The sequence below is a fragment of the Mus caroli genome, chromosome 17, assembly GCF_900094665.2.
Source record: "Mus caroli chromosome 17, CAROLI_EIJ_v1.1, whole genome shotgun sequence".
NCBI lineage: Eukaryota > Metazoa > Chordata > Mammalia > Rodentia > Muridae > Mus > Mus caroli.
Window position 1 is genome coordinate 67,095,762 of NC_034586.1, and position 20,600 is coordinate 67,116,361.

Consider the following 20,600-nt stretch of genomic DNA (forward strand, 5'->3'; position numbering starts at 1 on the left):
CCCCTTGTGTCTCTCTGATCCTCACCATGTTGGGGCCTTTCCACCTCTTCCTAATCATTTCTGTAGCTCATCTTTCGGTTTACACCCTTAGGGCAAAAGCAGTTCCTTCTGGACATGGTCAGATAAGCCATCTGTGGTCAGCCAAGGCTCAGAATTCCAAGTCACACTCACATTGCACATCTGATCACGTAGACTATACTTCATCACTAAGATGGAGTAGTCTTTGATTGAAGTGTGTCAACTAATTATGACAGAACATCCAAAACTAATGAAAAGAGATTAATTTTTTGAAGTTCTGGAGGCACCGAAATCCAAGATCAAAATCCTGGCATCTGGAAAGGATAGGGAGCCAGAATCTTAAGGACTTTTTGGCTGCCCTGTGTGATGCCAGGAAGACAAGCAAGAGAGTGAACTCTCAGAAGTGAGGAGGTTGCATACAAAGTCAGCCTTTTGTCAGGAACCCTCTCTAGAGGCAACTAAACCAGTCTACTGTGCACACTACCAACATTCATCCCTGCTTTCCTGGTTAAATACCTGTTGAAGACCCCATTCCTCCACACCAGCAGACATGAGTCCTGGTTGTGAACACTGGGGCACATTCAAACTATGACACCAAGAACCAAGCAGTCTTCCCTATGCTGCAGAAATGGCTCCTAAGCATATAGAGCTTTTAAAAGATCAGGGCTGAAGTTGGCTCTAATCTGACTGTTGGTCCTTCCCTGTCCAGCTGAGCGTCAGCTGCTGCAGCGCTGAACCCAGGCAGGAGCTGGGCACTGAGCTCTTGTAACAGGAAGCTTGGTTCATGAGAAGGGCTTGTTACTTGGATGGCAGCTTCCTCTCTGGTGATGGCAGCCCTCACTCTCATCAAAGCCAAGTCTGGGATTGCCTGATCTTGGCTGCTCCACTTCTAAACTAAGTAAACTTCATTTTTTTGCAAAGCTAGCAGGCTTCAAGTCCTTCAGTATGGAAAAAATATACACTCTAGTGTAGTTAACAAATGCATTTCCTGGAAACCAAGTGAACCCCAGTTGTAGGCCACTTTCCAGACGTAGTCCAAATTCTCCCTGCTTCAGCAAAAGGCTGCTTGGGCTCAAGTAGACCCAGAAGGAAAGGGCCACTGGATGCGTACCTGCCAGAAAGCCTGAGAAGAGTCCAGCAGAGGCAGTCTCTCATGCTGAGATAGGGGCTCCTGAGCCCTTTGCAGAACTCACAATGCAGCAACCAAAGCAGCAAGCAGGGTCCCAGTGTTGGGTGACTAGAGGTGGGAGTTGATCCCATCGCCGTTTACTGAGAGAGACCTACCCAGGCTGGAGAAGAAGGCATGCTAAATCACACACACACACACACACACACACACACCATGTTCTGACTTCTGAAATTGTACAAGAACATGAAACCAACATGTACTCCCACTGGGAACCCCACGATGTGGTAGGAGAACCTGATGGGATAACAGCAAGGAAAGGGAGAGAAATGTTTATATCAGGGAAATAGATGCTAAGATTCCTCAACAAACTGACTCTAAGAACTATCCCAGCCAGTATAGTGACCAAACTGGACCACATCACTATCGAGTAGCTTTTGAAGCTATTTCTACATAGAAGACCACAGCTGAAACCACAGACATGTTGATAAAACTATTCTAAAGTTTCCTTTTAACCCATAATTTATGAATCTGTGGCCTGCTGCAGGCAGGCTGTTGATATAGTCATCCTGGAACGTAGTAAGAGTCTGTTTTTATAAAATTAATATATACAGGCCAGTGACAACTTCTGAACATTTCCAAGTCCTTGAACGTACATCCTTACTTTTTTTCTATTTAAACATTTAGTCATTGAGAAAATTAGTTTTAAGACTACTCTTTATAGTGTTAAAAAGTCTCTTTAATTTGTTAAAATATATTTATCAACTGATCATTTTTCCATTTTAATCATTTTCATTATCTGGCTTAAACAACATTCCCAAGAAATTAACCTTAACAGCCAAAAACAACAACAACAACAAAACAAAAACAAAACAAAAACCCCAAAACCCAGAAAATTTGAGTTCTTTTAAATGTTTTCATGTTATATATAAACCTAGATATAAGATGATAGTCAAACATTCTAAGTTAGAATCAGAAACCTAAGCTGTTACCAGGTTAAATTATCTGAAACATTCCAAGTACATAAAAATAAAGAGACTGGAAAGGTGGCTCAGTCGGTAAAGGACGTCCCACACAGGCATGGGGGAGACCAGAGTTGGATCCAGAGCACCTCATACAAAGCCGAGCATGGTGTGCACTTAGGATCCCAGTGCTGAGGAGGCAGAGGGAGGCCTGAGCATCCCAGGGCCCTCTGGCCAGCCAGTCTAGACAAAGCAAGGTAGATGGCTCCCCAAGTATGTCACCTGAGGTTGACCACATTCTCACACACTCATATAATGTATATATACACACACCCATACACAAACACTCACACAAACATACACACCCCCTTACACACATATGCACACACATGCATATACACTCACAATACTCATATACACATTCACACACACCCTTACATACACAAACATACTCACATGTGAACACACTCATACACACACTCCTATGCACACTCACACACATACACTCACATAATATTCATATATACACACATAAAATACGCAGACTCTATAAAGCCATAATACAAATTTTATATAGATAGAGGTCCTCACAGCAGGGACTGGAAATTAATACTAACCCCAGAACAAGAGGTGCGACTCACTTGTTCAAAGTGGGCTGTGCAAAGGCAGCTTAGACAAAACAAAATTGGTCACAGTAAAAAGTATCGCCAACTGGCATGGGGATGCTCGCTGTATAAGCCATCTGCCTGGAGGTGGTTCCGGGAAGAAAAAAAAATTAACAGACTCTTCAAGTCAGTAATGGTTGCATGTGGGGTCCACACTTACAGAATATCATGGTATGAGTCCCACAAGAACACCCATAAAAGTGGAAATGATGTCTGGAGTCCAGAGAAGCAAGTGTAACCCTTCATTCACTACGGGAGACTTCTGAGTCTAGCCACAAAGGATTACTGTTAGGAGGATTGTTCTCCCACAGACGGCTAGAAAACTTGGCTAAATATAAAGCAGAAAATGTCTGGGGCCTGGAGTAGCCCACACACATAGGACTGTGACTCCTAAGGGGGCTGGGAATGGGTGATAGCAACAGCTGTGACTTCTCTGGCTGCTTGCTTGGATGAAGAGCTCAGGCTACCGCTCAGCTTCACTGAACTGAAGAGGGGGAGGCGCCTAGGAAGCTTATGAGTAAGAAGAACTGCACAGAGGACAGGGGCCAGCGTGCTGCAGGTGGCCTGCGGGAGTTCTGGAGGGAGCCACTGGACTGATCAGACAAACAATTCTTAAAGCTCACACGGGCTGGAAGTAGAGCTCATTGCCGCCAATGCAAGTGAAAAGTGTGGTCCACGCTGGGTTGGGCAGATGGACCAGAAGTTTCTCACTTTCCCCCTGGAGGCCAGTAGTCCTAGACTGAAAGCAGCAAAGGAAGCTAGCTGCTTCAGACCCCAAAGTGGCTCAGGAAGCTGTGCGCATATGGAGCGGTGCCTCAATGGCTGAGCGTGCCTGCTCTGAGAGCCTACGGAAATGAGTTCAAATCCTCAGTGTCCGCATAAAGACCAGGTATGGCTCCAAGTGTCTACCATTCTAGCATGGGGGCAGAGACAGGAGAGCTCACGGGCCAGCCATCCTATTCAAAATGGTGAATTTCTGCTTCCGAGAGACTTGTCTCAATGTACGAAGGCAGAGAATAAAGAGAAAGACAGCCCACATCACTTTCTGGCCTCTAGGTGTACATACAGGTACATGTGTATGTACAAACACACACATACACACACACAGAGGCACACATGTGTGCACACACAGAGGCATCACACACAGACAAATGTGTATGCACACACACACACCCCACATATACACAAGGACACAAACACAAAAGGAAACAAGCCTAAAAGGGATGACATTTCTGAAAGAGTGGAAACGATGTGTCAGAATCATATGTAAAGCACTTCAAACGCGGTCAGGATTGAACAGAATAACAGTTACAAGAGCACATATCCAATCCAAATTTAGTAGGCTTTTACACTGGGGGTGTTGCTTCTGGGAGAACACCTGCCTCACACAGGCAAGGCCTTTCTCAGTTCCCAGCACCCCCAATATATAATACATACTACATATATACATACATATATACACACATACATACATGTGTACATACATACATGCTTATATCCACCTATATACATGAACACACATATACATACACACATATATACATGTACATGTATATATACACACATACATACACACATATATACATGTATACATACACATATATACATATACATACATATATACACATACATGCATGTACATATATACATATAAACACACATATACATTTAAACATACATATATACATATATATGTATATATACACACATATATACATATATACAGACAAGTAATAAATAGCATAAGACATAAGATGGTTATAGCTGATGAGTAGAAGAAAAATAGTCATAAAAATAATCCCAGAAATGACATGAGCATGGAACACATGTTTGGAGAGTAAGCAATCCAAAGGATTCATTATAAATATAGTATAGGCTGGTAGCACAGGCCTGTAATACCAGCAACTAGGGAGGCTGTGGCAGGTGAATTGTAAGTTCAAGGCCGGCCTGGGCAATCTTGTGAGGCATTGTCTCAAAATAAAAAATGAGAAAGCCAAGAATGTAGCTCATTCGTATATTACTTGTGCAGAGCATGTGCAAGCTAAATTCAGTCCCAAGTACTGACTGCAAAAAGACTTAATATCTTCCATGTATCCAAGGAGCCCGAGGAGAGACTGAATACATTAAGTAGGAAATGGAAGTCTACCAAAATATAGTGAATTTGCAAAAGAAAAATATTCATAAAGAAAACTCCTTTTCTGACTCTAAAGCAGTCAGAAGACCACAAGTTACACTGCAGTGGAACAAAAGTAGACTGTTATAAGACTCTGCCTGAGAGGCTATGGAAACCAGGGGGGAGGATCAAGGACTTTAAAATACCAAAGAGCAGGGCTGGAGAGATGGCTCAGTGGGTAAAGGCACTTGCCACCAAGCCTGATGACCTAAGTTCAGTCCCCAGAAACCTGAGTTCAGTCCCCAGGACTCACAGTTGGAAGGAGAGGACCAACTTTCACGGATTGTCCACTGACCTTCACACACATGCTGCAGCACACACACACACACACACACACACACACACACACGTCTTATTCAGGGTTCCTATTGCTGTGAATAGAAACCATGATCACTATAACTCTTATAAAGGACAGCATTTAATTGGGGCTGGCTTACAGTTTTAGAGGTTTAGTCCATTGTCATCATGGAGGGAAGCATGGCTGAATGCAACCAGACATGGTGCTAGAGAAACTGAGAGTTCTACATCTAGACTGCAGACAGCAGGAATAGAGAACCACTTGGCCTGGCTTGGGCTACTGAAATCACAAAGCCCCTCCCCCATTGACATACTTCCTTCAAGAAGGCCACTCCCACTCCAACAAGGCCACACCTCCTAATGGTGCCACTTCCTATGAGCCTATAGGGGCCATTTTCATTCACACCACCACCCACAACTAACCACCTACATACACACACACATCTGCTATAAATATTATACAAAATTAAAGTAAAAGGGACTTTTGTTTTTCAACCATTTATTGTTTATTCAGAAAGAGACTTACACAGGCAATAGATAATAAATTATAAAGTGTATTTTTAAAATTAAATATTTCACAAGTAAAAGTTTTAGAAATCTTAGAAACTTGTAAAATAAAGGTCTAGATAAAAACAAAGTTGTTGATAAAAAAGAGCACAGCTGAAACGTGATCATGAAAATCTTAGTTGAGGGTGGTCCCTGATGACTGTGGGGAACAGAGATTATATTCTAAAAAGAACATGCAACATTTTCAGGTGCCATTAAGCATTGGTAAAATGGACTTTCCCTGTCAAATGAAAGCTGAGAAATCTACCACCCACAGATCTGTGCTGCAGGAAATGGTAGAGAAAGGTCCTTTGACAGAGACAGATGGCACCAGGTGGGAGTTCATATCCACTGAGTGGACATTATGGAAGTGTAAATACTTGGCTACCTACAGAACAGTTCTTCCCATGTCCCTTCTCTGACTCCTGGTGCACCTCATCTGGCCCAGCATAGAGGACCAGCACCCAAGCGTATCAACCTATAGCAGAACCAGGCTTCTCCAGTGTCAGTGACAGTCCCTTCTCCACCTCTGTACCTGAACCTTTGGGAAGTCAATTCTTCCTTGGTCAGGGCTACCTCGGAGGCCGCTATGGTGACCCAAGAGAAGGATGATGCCCAGGCTGGAAACATATTTCGGAAGTGAAATGAGGAAGTCTGGTCTGGGGATAGTAGAATGCTAAGAGAGAGAATTGATCAGGGGGTGTTGCCTACCTATATGCAAGAACAACCGGCTGGATGGCTCTGCAGCTGCTAGGAGACCATTTAGAGGCTGAAGGAGAGGAGTATGAAGGGTAGCAAGATGGCAAACATATGGCATTTACTAAAAACTATGCTTTTAGGGCCTGGAGAGACAGCTCAGTGGTTGAGGACTGGGGCATGAGTCTCTAAGAACTCACAGGAGTGGCGTGTAGCTGTAGCTGTCTGATTGTAAATCCATCTTCAGAGGGCAAAGTCAAGGAACCTCCAAAACCAGCTGGCGAAAGCATGTGAACACACAATTGTACATGTGTGCCTATACATGAAAACAAACAGACATTTTAGACGCTAACCCTAAGGTGATGGGAGATGTGTGAGGTGAAGGCAATGGGGGGACAGTGTGTCATGGCTGCAGAGGCTGGTGTCGAAGAACAACTAAAAGACAGTGAAGACACCAGGAACTCTGAATTCTGTTACCATGCACCCCCAAATCAAAGCCCCTCATCCTTGGACAGATTTTGTTTTGCTTTTTTTTTTTTTTTAACCACAGTTGCTGGGTTGAAAATAAGTTCCCCCAGCCATGACTCTGGAATTTCTATACTGCTCTGTTGCTTCAAGTTCGACCTGACATCTACACACCAGGCTAATAACTAATAACACTGCACTGTCATTAGCACAAACTGTATGCTTTGATTACTTCTAAGTATTTACTGCCATCAACCTGCCTCTGCTTCTCTCATCCCATGATGGGTGATTACTTGTGCACACAACCATGCTTGATGGGTTACTAGTGCACACAACCATGCTTGGTCTTTTACCCGGATGCTAGGGATTCAAACCTTGGCTCTCATGGTTTTGCAACCATTGTTCTTACCCACTGAGCATCTCTCTAGTCCCCGGACTCCACCTCTGAGGACAGATATTTGCAAACCTTGAAGAAAAGGAAAGGACTACATTTTTAGAGGTTTGAAAAGATTAGGGGTGTCACTGCATAGAAAAATATTCGTCTAGTAGGCACCAGACCCTGGGTTTAATCCCCAGCAGCACAAAAAAAACAACCAGCTTTGGATCTCAAAGGCCTTGCTGTGTCTAAGCCAGGAATAAAGGTTCCATGTCACTGGGACAAACAGAACTCAAGGATTTCCTTCCAGAAGCCAGTTATGTCCCTTGTATTGTTTTGTGTCCTTTATCTGATGGCTCTGGGCTAATATTGGCTATCTCAACAGTGTTCAGGTCCTGCCCAACAAAAGCCTTCCACAAGCAGCTCTCCATTGCCAGCTACAGCTCATGTATGTAGCTCATGCATGCAGTCCATGCATGCAGCCTGTCCATGTAGCCCATGTACACAGTCCATCCACACAGCCCTTCCACTCCCCATTGCTCTCCACAGCTTAGCATTCCCTGCTGGGTCACCAGGCCTGGAAAGCATCCGTGCTCACTGCCATCTGCCAACACAGGCACGCCCTGTTCCTTTACTTCTAAACAGTACAGTTCCATTCACCAGAAAGTCACACAAGAAGTGTCCCTCTACGCAACCCAAGCCAAGGACCCCTGATACCAAGAAGAGGGCTCATTATTTTATTTCACAGAAGAGAAATCTGCAGAGGGAGAAGTGAAGTGGCTCCTAGCTACACTTGAACCAGCAAAGCTGAACTCATCCTTTTCAGAGCCTGCCATTTTGTGAGTCACAGAATAAAGAGGAGACGATGGTGCCAATGAAATCCAGCACCTGATGGCCTCCAAGCTGAAGAGGAAAGGGATTACCTCTACATCACTGTCACTGTGTCATATATGTCTTCATCTTTTCCTCATTTAGTAAGTAGTTACAGAGTTCACAGCTAATATTGGCCATCTTCACAGAGCCCTCAGCATGCAGCTGAAAACCCCTGACATCCAGCAAGGCTGCTGCCCAATGTAAGTGGAAAGTTACTAATGGCTTTGACCTCTGCACACACACTGCTGAAAGTCAAGGAAGTGCCTCCGGGTGCAGAACTGTTTCTTCTAGTGTGTCCGGACCCAGTTCCTCACAAGTGTCTAGCATTGTGTGGTGATGGGGGAAAAAAAAGAAGAAAAGATGGAACAAAGTCCTGGCCTAGTCACATGAACATCATGCCTGTGAAGAACTAGTCTACTGCATTTAATCATTATTCAATTAGAATACTTCTTAATTTGATATTTCTTAAGGCTCATTACACTTAATATAGTTTCTTGACAAGGCCACATTATGGTCATTAGCATTTCTAAAAGCTTGCTGAGCACTTTAAAAGCCATGTTTTAATAAAGGTTATGTCTTTAAATATGTGTCCGAAGTCAGGAAAGCTGTAAGCAAAGGTGTAACAATAAGCAAGTTTGTCTGTAGGAATGGAAAAGTTTTCTATCCATGGCTCACTGGTTAAGAGCCCTTGCTTACTGCTTTTCCAGAGGACTCAAGTTAAGTTCCCAGCACCCCTGTCAGGAGACTCACAACTGCCAGGAACCCTAGGACTCCAGCTCCAGGGGATCGGACACCTTCTCTGACCTCTGAAGGTACCAACACACACATGTGCCCCACCACCACCCCATTAAAAATAAAAATCATGAAGCCATTTAAAAATCCAATCATGCAAAGAGTCATTTTAGCCTATGGAGGACATTTCTGGGACATCTGACAGGGTTCGAGTGGGCAGCATGCAAGCCACATTTAAGAAGCAGAAGTAGCTGGACCGCCGGCACAGTGGCGCACAGAGCCAGCCAGTCTGTCCACTCCACTTCATTAATTCAAAACTAAAAGAGGAAAACGCATCACCCCAAGGTCAGAGTATCCAGTAAATGATCAGATCTTTGTTAATTAATCACTTAAAGCAAAATAAGACAAAAGTCTAGAAGTTAAAATAAGCAAACAAAATCTCACTCATTAAACAATTACTAAAGTGGTATATTGTAGAGATACAATTATATGTTATTATTTCTGTATTGTTTATTATGTAAAGCTGAGCTTTTTGTTACATAGAGATAGTATATGGATATAATTGCGTATTGTTTTATTATAATACTATATTATAGTTGTTTACTATAGAGCTATAAGTAAGGTAAAACTAGGGATCTTGAATTTTAAAAAATATTGCATAAATGCTTTAAACGAAACATTTGAAACTGCTTCTCGCTTCTCCAGTAGCCACAGAAGCAGAAATGCACTGTGTCTCTTGTCAACACAGGAAGTTGGCTATAAAGACACCATTCACAACAAGGGTCAAATGCTGGGAACGCCTTTTAAATACAACGGGTGGGGGAAGGGTGGATCAGAACGCATTTACTTCCATTGGCTCCAAAATACTTTATATAGGGACTGTCGGTGGTTCAGTAAGTCAAGGTGCTTGGCATGCGTTGTGTGACAAACTTCCTGGGGGAGATGCAGCACACAGGTCTACTCACCCTGGACAGGGAGCTCACAGCACATCCCTGATACCACCAAAGTCCAATTTGGTGACCCAATGAGTTTTAGTGATTACTTAATAAAGGTATGGGTGACGATGAGTTCCTCATAGGAGCAGAAATGACTCCAAGACAGCTGCATCACCAAAGTCCACACCCCAGCCTGGTTAACAGCTCATAAAGCTGGGAGCCTGCAGCACAGCACACAGCCTTATCTACTGCGCAACAGGATGAGGAGGGACCTCTCCTGGTGCCTCGGTTGCTCTAGACGTCTTCCAGATGGCTCGGCTGCTCTCTGCTTCTTTCAAGCTGCTGTTCTAGTCTCGGAGCGTTCTTCCAAGCCCAGTTTGTCAGAGTCTGGGCAGCTCAGCTACTTTGCAGGTTACTCCGGCAGGGAGGGGCCTAGTGAATCTGACCATTTTAAGGGACTTCCTGAAGATATTTTGAGTTGTTTACCTTCCTTTTTAAGGAGCTTCCTGGCTGGAGGGGCTGTTTTGATTTAGGAGGAAGCTGGTTCTCTCCAGCGTGTAAACCTGATTACCCAATTTTGATCCCAACAATCTGACTTCCAGTCCCAGAACCCACGCAAAGGTGGAAGGAGAGACCTGATTCCACAAAGTTGTCCTCCGACTTCCACACACCTACCATGGTCCACACACACACTATGGTACACACACACACACACACATACACACACACCATGGTATGCACATATGCACCATGGTGCACACACATGCCATGGTACACACTCGTATACACATACACACACCATGGGGTACACACACACACAAACATCATGGTACACTCTTATACACATATACATACACCATGGTGCATACACACACTATACATACATACATACATACACACATACAGACAGCATGCTGCAAACACACACACAAACACACACACACACCATGGTATACTCTCATATACACACACCATGGTGCACACATATACACCATGGTATACACGCACACCATGGTATACACATATACATATATTTATACACAAACACCATGAAACATACATACATACATACACACCCCATGGTGCACGCATGCACGTGTGTACACACACACTGATAATAAAGTTTTAAAGAAATTACTTTATATAGGTAAGTAGCTGTGATTAAGAGCACTTACTGCCTTTACAGAGGACCCAAGTTTGTCTCCTCACACCCACATGAGAGTTCACAACTACCTGCAACTCTACCTGTTACTCTGCCTATAACTCTAGTTCCAGGGTATCTGACACCCACCCCCCCCCCCCCAAGACTCCTGCACACATGCGGTGTACATAAACTCATGCAAGCAAACACACATAGCATAAATAAAATAAGCATGCTTTATGTAGTAATCGGGCCATCACTGACCCGTGTTTGCATGTGCTGTGGACCATGTGTGCACAAGCCTCAAAGTGCTGTAATAATAGCTTGTTGCTCGCTCTCTTCCTAGGAGTCCATCTGACCCATAAAGGAACAGAGTCATTGCGTGTTTCCCCTGTGCACACAGTAGGCTTCTTAGACATTTACCTGAAGAAGCCAGGAGAAGTTACACTAAGCCCCTTATGTCTTCAAATGAGTCAATTATTGATTGGGGATATTTTTGGAACATATTAATACTCAGGAGAGGCCGCCAGGTTTGCTGTGCCAATAACTTATCCTTCAAAGCATATTGAATGAGCAGGAGCTATGAGGATATAAAGGCAAGCCACAGGGACACTTGCTTTCAGGATGCTTACTAAACACTTAGCAGAGCAGTAAACAGATGTGTGTACAAGACAGATAGGTGCTCTCAGAGATGCTGCAATTGCCATTGGTAAGGATGTAGAAAAAAGTAAGAGCCAGGGTTGAGAAAGGGCTCTGTGTGTGTGTGTGTGTGTGTGCTTTCTCCAGGCTTTTAAGTAGCTGGTGAGTCTCACTCATTTTGAAACCAAAAGGAAAAGAATTACCACCAGAAATCACTCAGCATCATGAAGGCACCCCAGAGAAGAAAAGTGTACTAGAAAAATGGTTTAATAGATGCTTTCAGAAGAGGTGTCCAACAGAAATAAAGTAGAAAAGAGACTACTCGCTGGGCAGTGGTGGCACACGCCTTTAATCCCAGCACTCGGGAGGCAGAGGCAGGTGGATTTCTGAGTTCGAGGCCAGCCTGGTCTACAGAGTGAGTTCCAGGATAGCCAGNGCTACACAGAGAAACCCTGTCTCGAACCCGCTCCCCCCCCCCCCCCAAAAAAAAAGGAAAAAGAAAAGATAAGAGACCACTGACCATGGATGGTTGAGAGACATGCAAGGGTTAATTGTGGTTACCACGATTGCAAAGGATCCCAGTTTGACTCCTAGCACCCAGGTCAGGTGGCTCCCAACCACCTGCAAGTGTAGCTCTGGTGCAGTCTGACATTGCTGGCCTCCTAGGGCTCCTGCACACACATGCACATGTGCATGCACACACATGCAAATGCTGTGAGAAGAGAGCCCCATAAAAGCCAAGAGACCACCTCATCTGGAACCCAGAAACTAGGACATTCTAACGGGACAAGCAGGCGGCTAACTCTGAGACCGCCTGATCTCTTGGAAGTCTGTCTACACAAGCCATAAATTGTGGGGCAGAGAGACAAAACAAATACTACGGGCAAGTTCATGAGGGAAAACTCAGAAACCACTCAGGAAAAGATGTCTCATGTAGAAGCACGCCAGAGGAGATTCTTCCGGTAAGAACAAGAACTGATGGAATAACAGAAAATCATTTTTAAGGTAGTTGTGTTTAAATATAGAAAGAAGAAAGAAATGCAGGAGCCTGGGAGCAGGAGCTAGTTGCCATAGTAACAAGCAAATGCATTTGGAAAGGAACATCAAAAATTTATTTACTGAAATGGAAGAAAAACTTAATACAGAGTTGACCAGAGAAGTAATTAGTGAATTAGAGAGTAAATGGAAGGAAATAGCTCATGAATCAGATTATATATGTATCTGATTATATGTAATCTGATTATATGTATATATATATATATATGTATATATGTGTGTATATATGTATGTGTATATGTGTATATATATATGAATGAATGAAAACCATAGATCATTTGAGAGACCCAGAGTCTAAAATTGAAGGAAAATGAGATTTTGTAACTTGTGATTCATGTAAAAGAGTTGTCTATGAGCCCGAGGCCTGGGGCCGAGAACAAAGCAGAATAGACAGGGCTGTTGTTAAGACATTCCTAAGAACAGCTTGACTGTAAAAATGAAAAAATACAAGGACAAACAGAGCTATCTTGTCTGGGTCAACACCACCTGGCCGGAACCTCCTCTCTGTCTACTGCCCCTTGATGCCGGGTAAAGTCATACATCAACTGGTTGCTATGTGAACAAGATAAGCCCCCAGCCCACAGGATCAAAGTCCTGATGCCCTTTTGCTGACATGTAATCTTTCTGTTAATGTTTGAATAAGCCAATAGTGTGTCTAGTGTGTCGCTATGCTGAATTCCACACCCTTAAGCCCCTCACCCCATAAAAACCCCCTAGATTTCGAGCCTCGTGGCAGACATCCGTTATCTCCTGTGTGAGATGCATATCGGTCCGGAGCTCCTTCATTAAACGACCTCGTGTAATTACAGCAAGATGTGTCCTCGTGTTTCTTTGGGTGCTCTCTCCCTCCCGAGACTAGAGTGGGGACCCCCGAAAGGGGGGTCTTATAAAATGAGACATATTAGGGGCCTGAGGGATGGCTCAGAGGTTAATGGCACTGGCTGTTCTTCTAGAGGAAGGAGGATCAGTTCCCAGCACCTACACTGTGAGTCACAATTCTCTGTAACTCCAGTTCCTCCTCAGGCACCGGGCACAGACATGGTGCACAGGCGTGGTGCACAGACATACACTCAAAACACCCAATGTATGGACCGAAGGGCAATCAATCTTTTCCAGGAGCCATATCAGTCCAGGAGTGGTGGTGCATACTTTTGATTCCAACACTTAAGAGGCAGGTGGATTACAATGAGTTGGAGGTCAGCCTGGTCTACACAGCAAGTCCCAAGCCAGGCAAAGCAATATAGTGGAACTCTGTCTCCAAAAATCAGTAATAATTAATAATAATGACAAAACATATCAATATAAACCCAAGCTGAATTTCAGAGAGGTGAGTAAGAAGAATACGGTATTATATTTTTATTTCAACTTTTAAAATAGCATGTTAGGTGCCATTGTGATAGTTTAATGTTTTTATGATATTTTCACACGTGAATATTCTGGGTTTCCAATATCTTTCTTTTAAAGTGTGTGTGTGTGTGTGTGAATGCCATGTGTGCAGGTGTCTGAGGAAGCCTGAGGACGGTGTTGGATTCTCTGGAGCTGACGTTACAGGCTGTGCTGCTTAGTTTGTGGGGGGTCTTGTTGGGTTTTGGTCAATTTGTCACAAGTCACTGCCATCTGGGAAGAAAGAATTTTAATTGAGGAAATGCCTGCATCAGACTATCTTGCAGAAAAGCCTGTGGGACGTTTTCTTGATTAAGAGATTGATGTGAAGAGCCCAGCCCACCGTGGGCGGTGCCACTACTTGGAAAGTGGTCCTGAGATGTATAAGAAAGCAGGCTGAGCACGTCTCGGACAGCGTACAGCGATCCAGTGAGCAGCCTCTGCTCCAGGGCCTCTGCTTTCAGCTGCCTTCCAGTTCCCACCTCAGATTGCAGTCTTGGCTTCCCTCCATGACAGACTGTCACCTGTAAGTCAGATAAACCCTTTCCTCCCCAAGTTGCTTTAGGTCATGATCTTTTAGCAAAGCAATCAAAAGCAAAGTTGGACACAGCTGGTTGTGAGCCACCTGACGTGGGTCCTCTAGAAAAGGACCTAACTCCTAATTGCTGATGCCTATCTCTCCATCCCCTCTGCAATATTCTGTCAATTTGTGTGCCTCTGGTTCTCTCCTGTCTTCCCAAGACCTCTTCTTTCTTTATTATCACCTAATATTAGACTCTCTTGGTCTCCTTTCTAGACTTTTAGACTTTATCCACATCACACACACACACACACACACACTCTCTCTCTCTCTCTCTCTCTCACACACACACACACACACAATGAACACGCACATGCACGCACTCGTGTGCCACACACACATTATCAGGGGAAAGGGAGTTGTTTATTCAAAAAATATGATTCAGTTTCATGAGCAGGATAACAAAGGGGAAAAAAATTCTAGCACTGTGGTTCCCAGCCTGTGGGTAGCAACCTCTTGGGTTGAACAACTCCCAGGGGTCACATATCAGATATCCTGCATCCCAAATATGTACATAACAACTCATAACAGTAGCAAAATTTTGGTTACGAAGTAACAATGAAAGTAATTTTATGGTAGGGAGTTATCACAACCTGAGAGGCTATGTTAGGGATGCTGCAATGTTAGGACGGTTTCGAGTCACTGTATTAGCACTACATGTGTGGATAAGGCATGAGAGCGCACGGCAGCCCATGTGGGGAGCAGGTATGTGGCCAGCTTTTCCTCGTGGCTCACTTTTGAGTCACTTTTGAGTCAGAGCTTCAGTGGGCCAAGAGAGAACAGCTCTAGTCTGGGTGCTTAATGGAGAAAAATGGATTGAGAAGCAATTCAAATGAAAGAAGAGATTAAAAGTTGGTCTTGCATCAAAAATCCAGGTGAGATTTGATCAATTTAGACTATTGTTAGCAGTAGAGATGGAGAAAAACAGAAGAATTTGAGATACAATTTGAGGTTTAAGATTCCTTAATTCTGCGCTGGGGAGAGAGCTCAGTCCTGAAAGTGTTAACTTTGCATACATGAGAACACAAGTTTGAGCCAAAGAGCCAATATGACAAGAGGGAGAGGGGGAGAGAGAGAATAGAGGGAGGGAGGGAGAGAGAGAGAAAGAGAGAGAGAGAGAGAGAGAGAGAGAGAGAAGAAAGAAGAGAAGAGAGAGAGGGAAAGAGAGAAAAGAGGAACAAGGAGGCTGACCCAAAGACAAAGATATTTAGCAGTCATTGTCCTGGCCTGTGGTACCCCGTGCTTCAGAGACAGAGACAAGGGGGGCACAAGTTTGAGGCTAGTCGTCATGAGACCATGTCTCAGATTTTTCCTTAAAGTCATCAAGGGTCAGTAAGATGGCACGGTGCTTGCCACCATCCCTGATGACCTCAGTTCAGTTCCTGGAACCCACACATCTGAAAGAGAAGGAACTTCTTCAAGTTGTCCTTTGACCTCCGCCTATGTGTCGTGGGACACACACGCCTCCACCTATGTATCATGGTACACACATGCCTCCCTCTGACACAGAGTTGGCTAATCAACTAGCGTAAAAAAAATATTTATCACTGTAACACAGTTACTCCTGAAGAGTTTCAGGCTTTTAAGAGAAGACCATGTTTAGAGAAGAGGAAGCAGGCAGAGAGCCTTACTTCACACTGGTGTTTAAGGTGCTAGGAGAGAGGATGAGGAAGCTACCTCCTGAAACAACCAGGGAAGAAGGAAGTATCAGAAAGGCAAAGAGAAACCTGGGTCCCCATCCTACCCCCAAATAGAGTGACCAGCCGGGTGAAAGGAAGGAAGCTGTCTTTGAACTCGGGTATCAGGAGCCTTGGTGAGGACTTTCAAACATAGAGGTTGAATCCTGGAGATGCAGAGTTGCAGGCCGTGGTTGGTTCATAGCCTGAGTGGAGAATAGAGATAAGGAAGGAGCTGAGGGGCCAGGGGTTGGGGGGCAGGGGGAGGCATCTCTTTAGGGGCATGGGTATTAAACTGAAAGATTTCATGGGTATTAATGAAATCTGTCTGAGTCAAGATAACAAAGACAAGGACCAAGTCCTGAGTAGACAGGAAAAGGCAACTTGTCAGAGAGCAGGTGGCAATTGTACTATGCTTGGACAGGGACCAGGGCCTTCTACCTCTATGTGACAGAGAGGCAGGTAGCTAATGGTGAGACAAGGGGGATGTTTCGATCTAACTGTATCTTTGTTTTGCATAGGATCTGTCTATGTAGCTCAGTGTGGCCTCAAACTCAAGCAGCCTTGCCTTGATTTCAGAGCCTCTGGTCCTAGCCTCCTGACTGCTGAGATTATAGGTGGAGACCACTAGATGTTTTCTTAAGGAGTCATGATGCTAAGCCACCAGCCTAAAGGGAGGGATCAAAGAAGAGATAGAGGATTTAGTTTTCATTATTAAAAAGGAGGAAAGGGTTTGGCATAAGGATCTTAGAGAGCTGAAGACATAGCAGGATTTCTAGGAAATGCAGGGCTTACGTGAAGCTCGGTGGCCTGTGTTTGAGAAGTGGCTCCTCAGCACAGCTGGGCAGTGCTGGGCAGCTGTTATGATGATGAAGACGGAATCTGGCAGGTGAGAACGCAGAGGAAGAATGGGGAAACTGAACCGGGGAGAACTACAGAGAACTGATTATAGTGCTGGACCTCATTGTGAGTCAGCTTAGGAGTGTCACTGCCATTGCTACCAGATGCCTGACAAAAGACACCTAAGGAGGGAGTGTCCAGTCTGCCTTACAGTACCGGGGTAGACAGTCCATCCTGCAGGAGAAGGACGGGGCTCACCACTGCATCCAGTTAGGAAGCAGAGGCAGATAGCCTATGCTTAGCCCACTTGCCCTGTATTCAGTTCAGGACTCTATCCCACAGAATGGTAGCTGCATCCCACATCTACAGTCAACCGGCTCACTTCTGCCTAATCTACATACCCTCCCCCCAACACACACATACACAGGCACGCCCAGAGATTTCTTTCCACTGTGAATCAGATGCGCATCAACTCGGCAATCCATGTTTCACCACGGCCCTGGATAGAACAGAGGAAAGTTATGTTGGGTGAATGTGAAGTCTTGAGGAAATATAGTAGATTGGAGGACAGCATCCTAGTCAGAGTGTGGAATACCTGGATATGAAATTTCAGAGACATCCCCCTCCCTAACCTCTACTTACACATCTGCAGAATAGGTGACCATCTCTAGGATGAAGCAGGACATGGTGGCACACCCCTGTAATCGCAGCTCTTGGGAGGCAGGAGGGTCACTGAAAGTTTGAGATCAGCATAGTGAGCTCCAGGTCAGCCAGGGCTACAAAGTGTAACTCAGTCTAGAAAACACAACAACAACAACAGATCATGGGATGAGATTCAGAAACGACAAGAAAGGAGCCAGCAGGATATCTCCATGGGTTCAGGGGCTTGCTGCAAAATCATGAAAACCTGAGCTTCTTCCTCAGAACCCAGATACATGTGGGAGGAGAAAACTGGCCCCTGCAAGATTCCCTCTGACCTGCACACATGCCCACGTACAATAATGATCATGCTGCAAAAAAAAAAAAAAAGTTTCAAAAGAAATGGCAAGAATGGGGCATCACTACACCCAGGATATATGCCGGTACCTCTGCATGGTTGGCTGAAATCACATTCTTTCACCATCTAGTTATTTTCTTGTTTTAATTTTATTTTATTTTTAATTTATTTTTTATACTCCGTATTCCATTCCCTGCCCCTGCCATCTACTCTCTGACTGCTCCACATCCTACCCACCGGGTCTCCACATGGATGTCCCCACCCCCCACCCCACCCCACCCCACCTGACCTCTAAACTTCCTGGGGCCTTCAGTCTCTTGAGAGTTAGGTGCATCATCTCTGAATGAACACAGACCCGGATGTCCTCTACTGTATGTGTGTTGGGGGCCTCATATCAGCTTGTGTATGTAACCTGGTTGGTGGTCCAGTGTTTGAGAGATCTTGGGGGTCCAGATTAATTGAGACTGATGGTCCTCCTACAGGATTGTCCTTCTTCTCAGCTTCTTCCTGCCTTCCCTAATTCAACAACAGGGGTCAGCTGCTCCTGTCCATTGGTTGGGTGCAAATATCTGCATCTGACTCTTCCAGCTGCTTGTTGGGTCTTTGGAAGGGCAGTCATGATAGGTGACTTTTTGTGAGCACTCCGTAGCCTCAGTAATAGTGTCGGGTCTTGGGACCTCCCCTTGAGCTGGATCTCACTTTGGGCCTGTCGCTGGATCTTCTTTTCCTCAGGCTCCTCTCCATTTATAACCCTGTAATTCTTTTAGACAGGAACAATTATGGGTCAGAGGTATGACTTGGGCCTGGCAACCCGTCCCTCACTTGATGTCCTGTCTTCCTGCTGGAGGTGGGCTCTATCAGTTCCCTCTCCCTACTCTCTGGCATTTTATCTAAGGTCCCTCCCTTTAAGTACTGGGAGTCTCTCACCTCCCAGGTCTCTGGTACATATGCGGGGAGGGGAGTACCCCAACCTCCTATTTCCTGAGGTTGCCTGTTTACATTCTTTCTGCTGGCCCTCAGGGCTTCAGTCCTTTTTCCTCACCCAATACAAGATCAGGCTCCCCTTTACCCCCCATTCTCCCCTCACCCGGTTCACTTTCCCTCCCTCCCCACTAGTTATTTTTTGTTAAAATCACTGTAGGAGTTATATTGTTTCACCATCTAGTTATCTTCCTTTCTTCCTTTCTTCCTTCCTTCCTTCCTTCCTTCCTTCCTTCCTTCCTTCCTTCCTTCCTTCCTTCCTTCCTTCCTCTCTCTCTCTCTCTCTTTCTCTCTTTCTTCCTTTCTTTCTTCCTTCCTTTCTTTCTTTCTTTCTTTCTTTCTTTCTTTCTTTCTTTCTTTCTTTCTTTCTTTCAACTGGCTATTTTCTTTATTTACATTGCAAATGTTATCCCCCTTCCCAGTTTCCCTCCCTCCCCGAAACACCCTATCACATCTTCCTTCCCCCTGCTTCTATGAGGGTGTTCCTTTACCCACACACCCACTTCCACCTCCCCACCCTTGATTTCCCCTACACTGGGACATCTATCAAGCCTTCACAGGACCTAGGACCTCTCCTCATATTGATGCATGACAAGGCCGTCCTCCTACATATGCTGCTGGACCCATGTGTACTCCTTTGTTTTTGGTTTTTTGGTTTGGTTTGGTTTTTTGTTTTTTCTTTGTTTGTTTGTTTGGTTGGTTGGTTGGTTTGGTTTGGTTTGGTTTGGTTTGGTTTGGTTTGGTTTGGTTTGGTTTGGTTTTTCGAGACAGAGTTTCTCTGTAGCCCTGGCTGTCCTGGAACTCACTTTGTAGACCAGGCTGGCCTTGAACTCAGAAATCTGCCTGCCTCTGCCTCCCAAGTCCTGGGATCAAAGGCGTGCGCCTTTGTTGATGGCCCCTGAGAGTTCTGGGGGGTTCTGGTTGGTTGATATTGTTCTTCCTATGGGGGTTGCAAACCCCTTCAGTCCTTCAACTCCTTCAGTCCTTTCTCTAACTCCTCTATTGGGGATCCCGCACTCAGTCCAATAGTTGGCCTTGAACATCCGCCTCTGTACTTGAAAGGCTCTGGCAGGGCCTCTCAGGAGACAGCCATATCAGGCTCCTTTCAGCATGTACTTCTTGGCATCCACAAGAGTGTCTGGGTTTGGTAACTGTATATGGGATAAATCCCCAGGTGGGACAGTCTCTGGGTGGCCTTTCCTTCAGTCTCTGCTCAACACTTTATTACCTATTTGCTCCTGTGAGTATTTTGTTCTCCTTTTAAGAAGTACCAAAGCACCCACACTTTGGTCTTCCTTCTTATTGAGCTTCATGTGGTCTTTGAATTGTATCTTGGGTATTCNGAACTTTTGGGCTAATATCCACTTATCAGTGAGTGCATACCATGTGTGTTCTTTTGCGACTGGGTTACCACACTGAGGATGATATTTTTTAGTTCTATCC

The 20,600-nt window shown here is 44.7% G+C and overlaps 1 protein-coding gene across 1 annotated transcript in view; it reads left to right on the top strand.

Annotated features, from left to right (window-relative positions):
- The first annotated feature begins 14,585 nt into the window (after positions 1 to 14,585).
- The window catches only part of Lpin2 (lipin 2), a 109,114-nt gene continuing 103,099 nt past the window's right edge, over positions 14,586 to 20,600 (top strand). The window contains exon 1 of the mRNA XM_029471295.1: positions 14,586 to 14,609. The gene's annotated coding sequence lies outside the window, so the exon portion shown is untranslated. The remainder of the gene's footprint in view (positions 14,610 to 20,600) is intronic.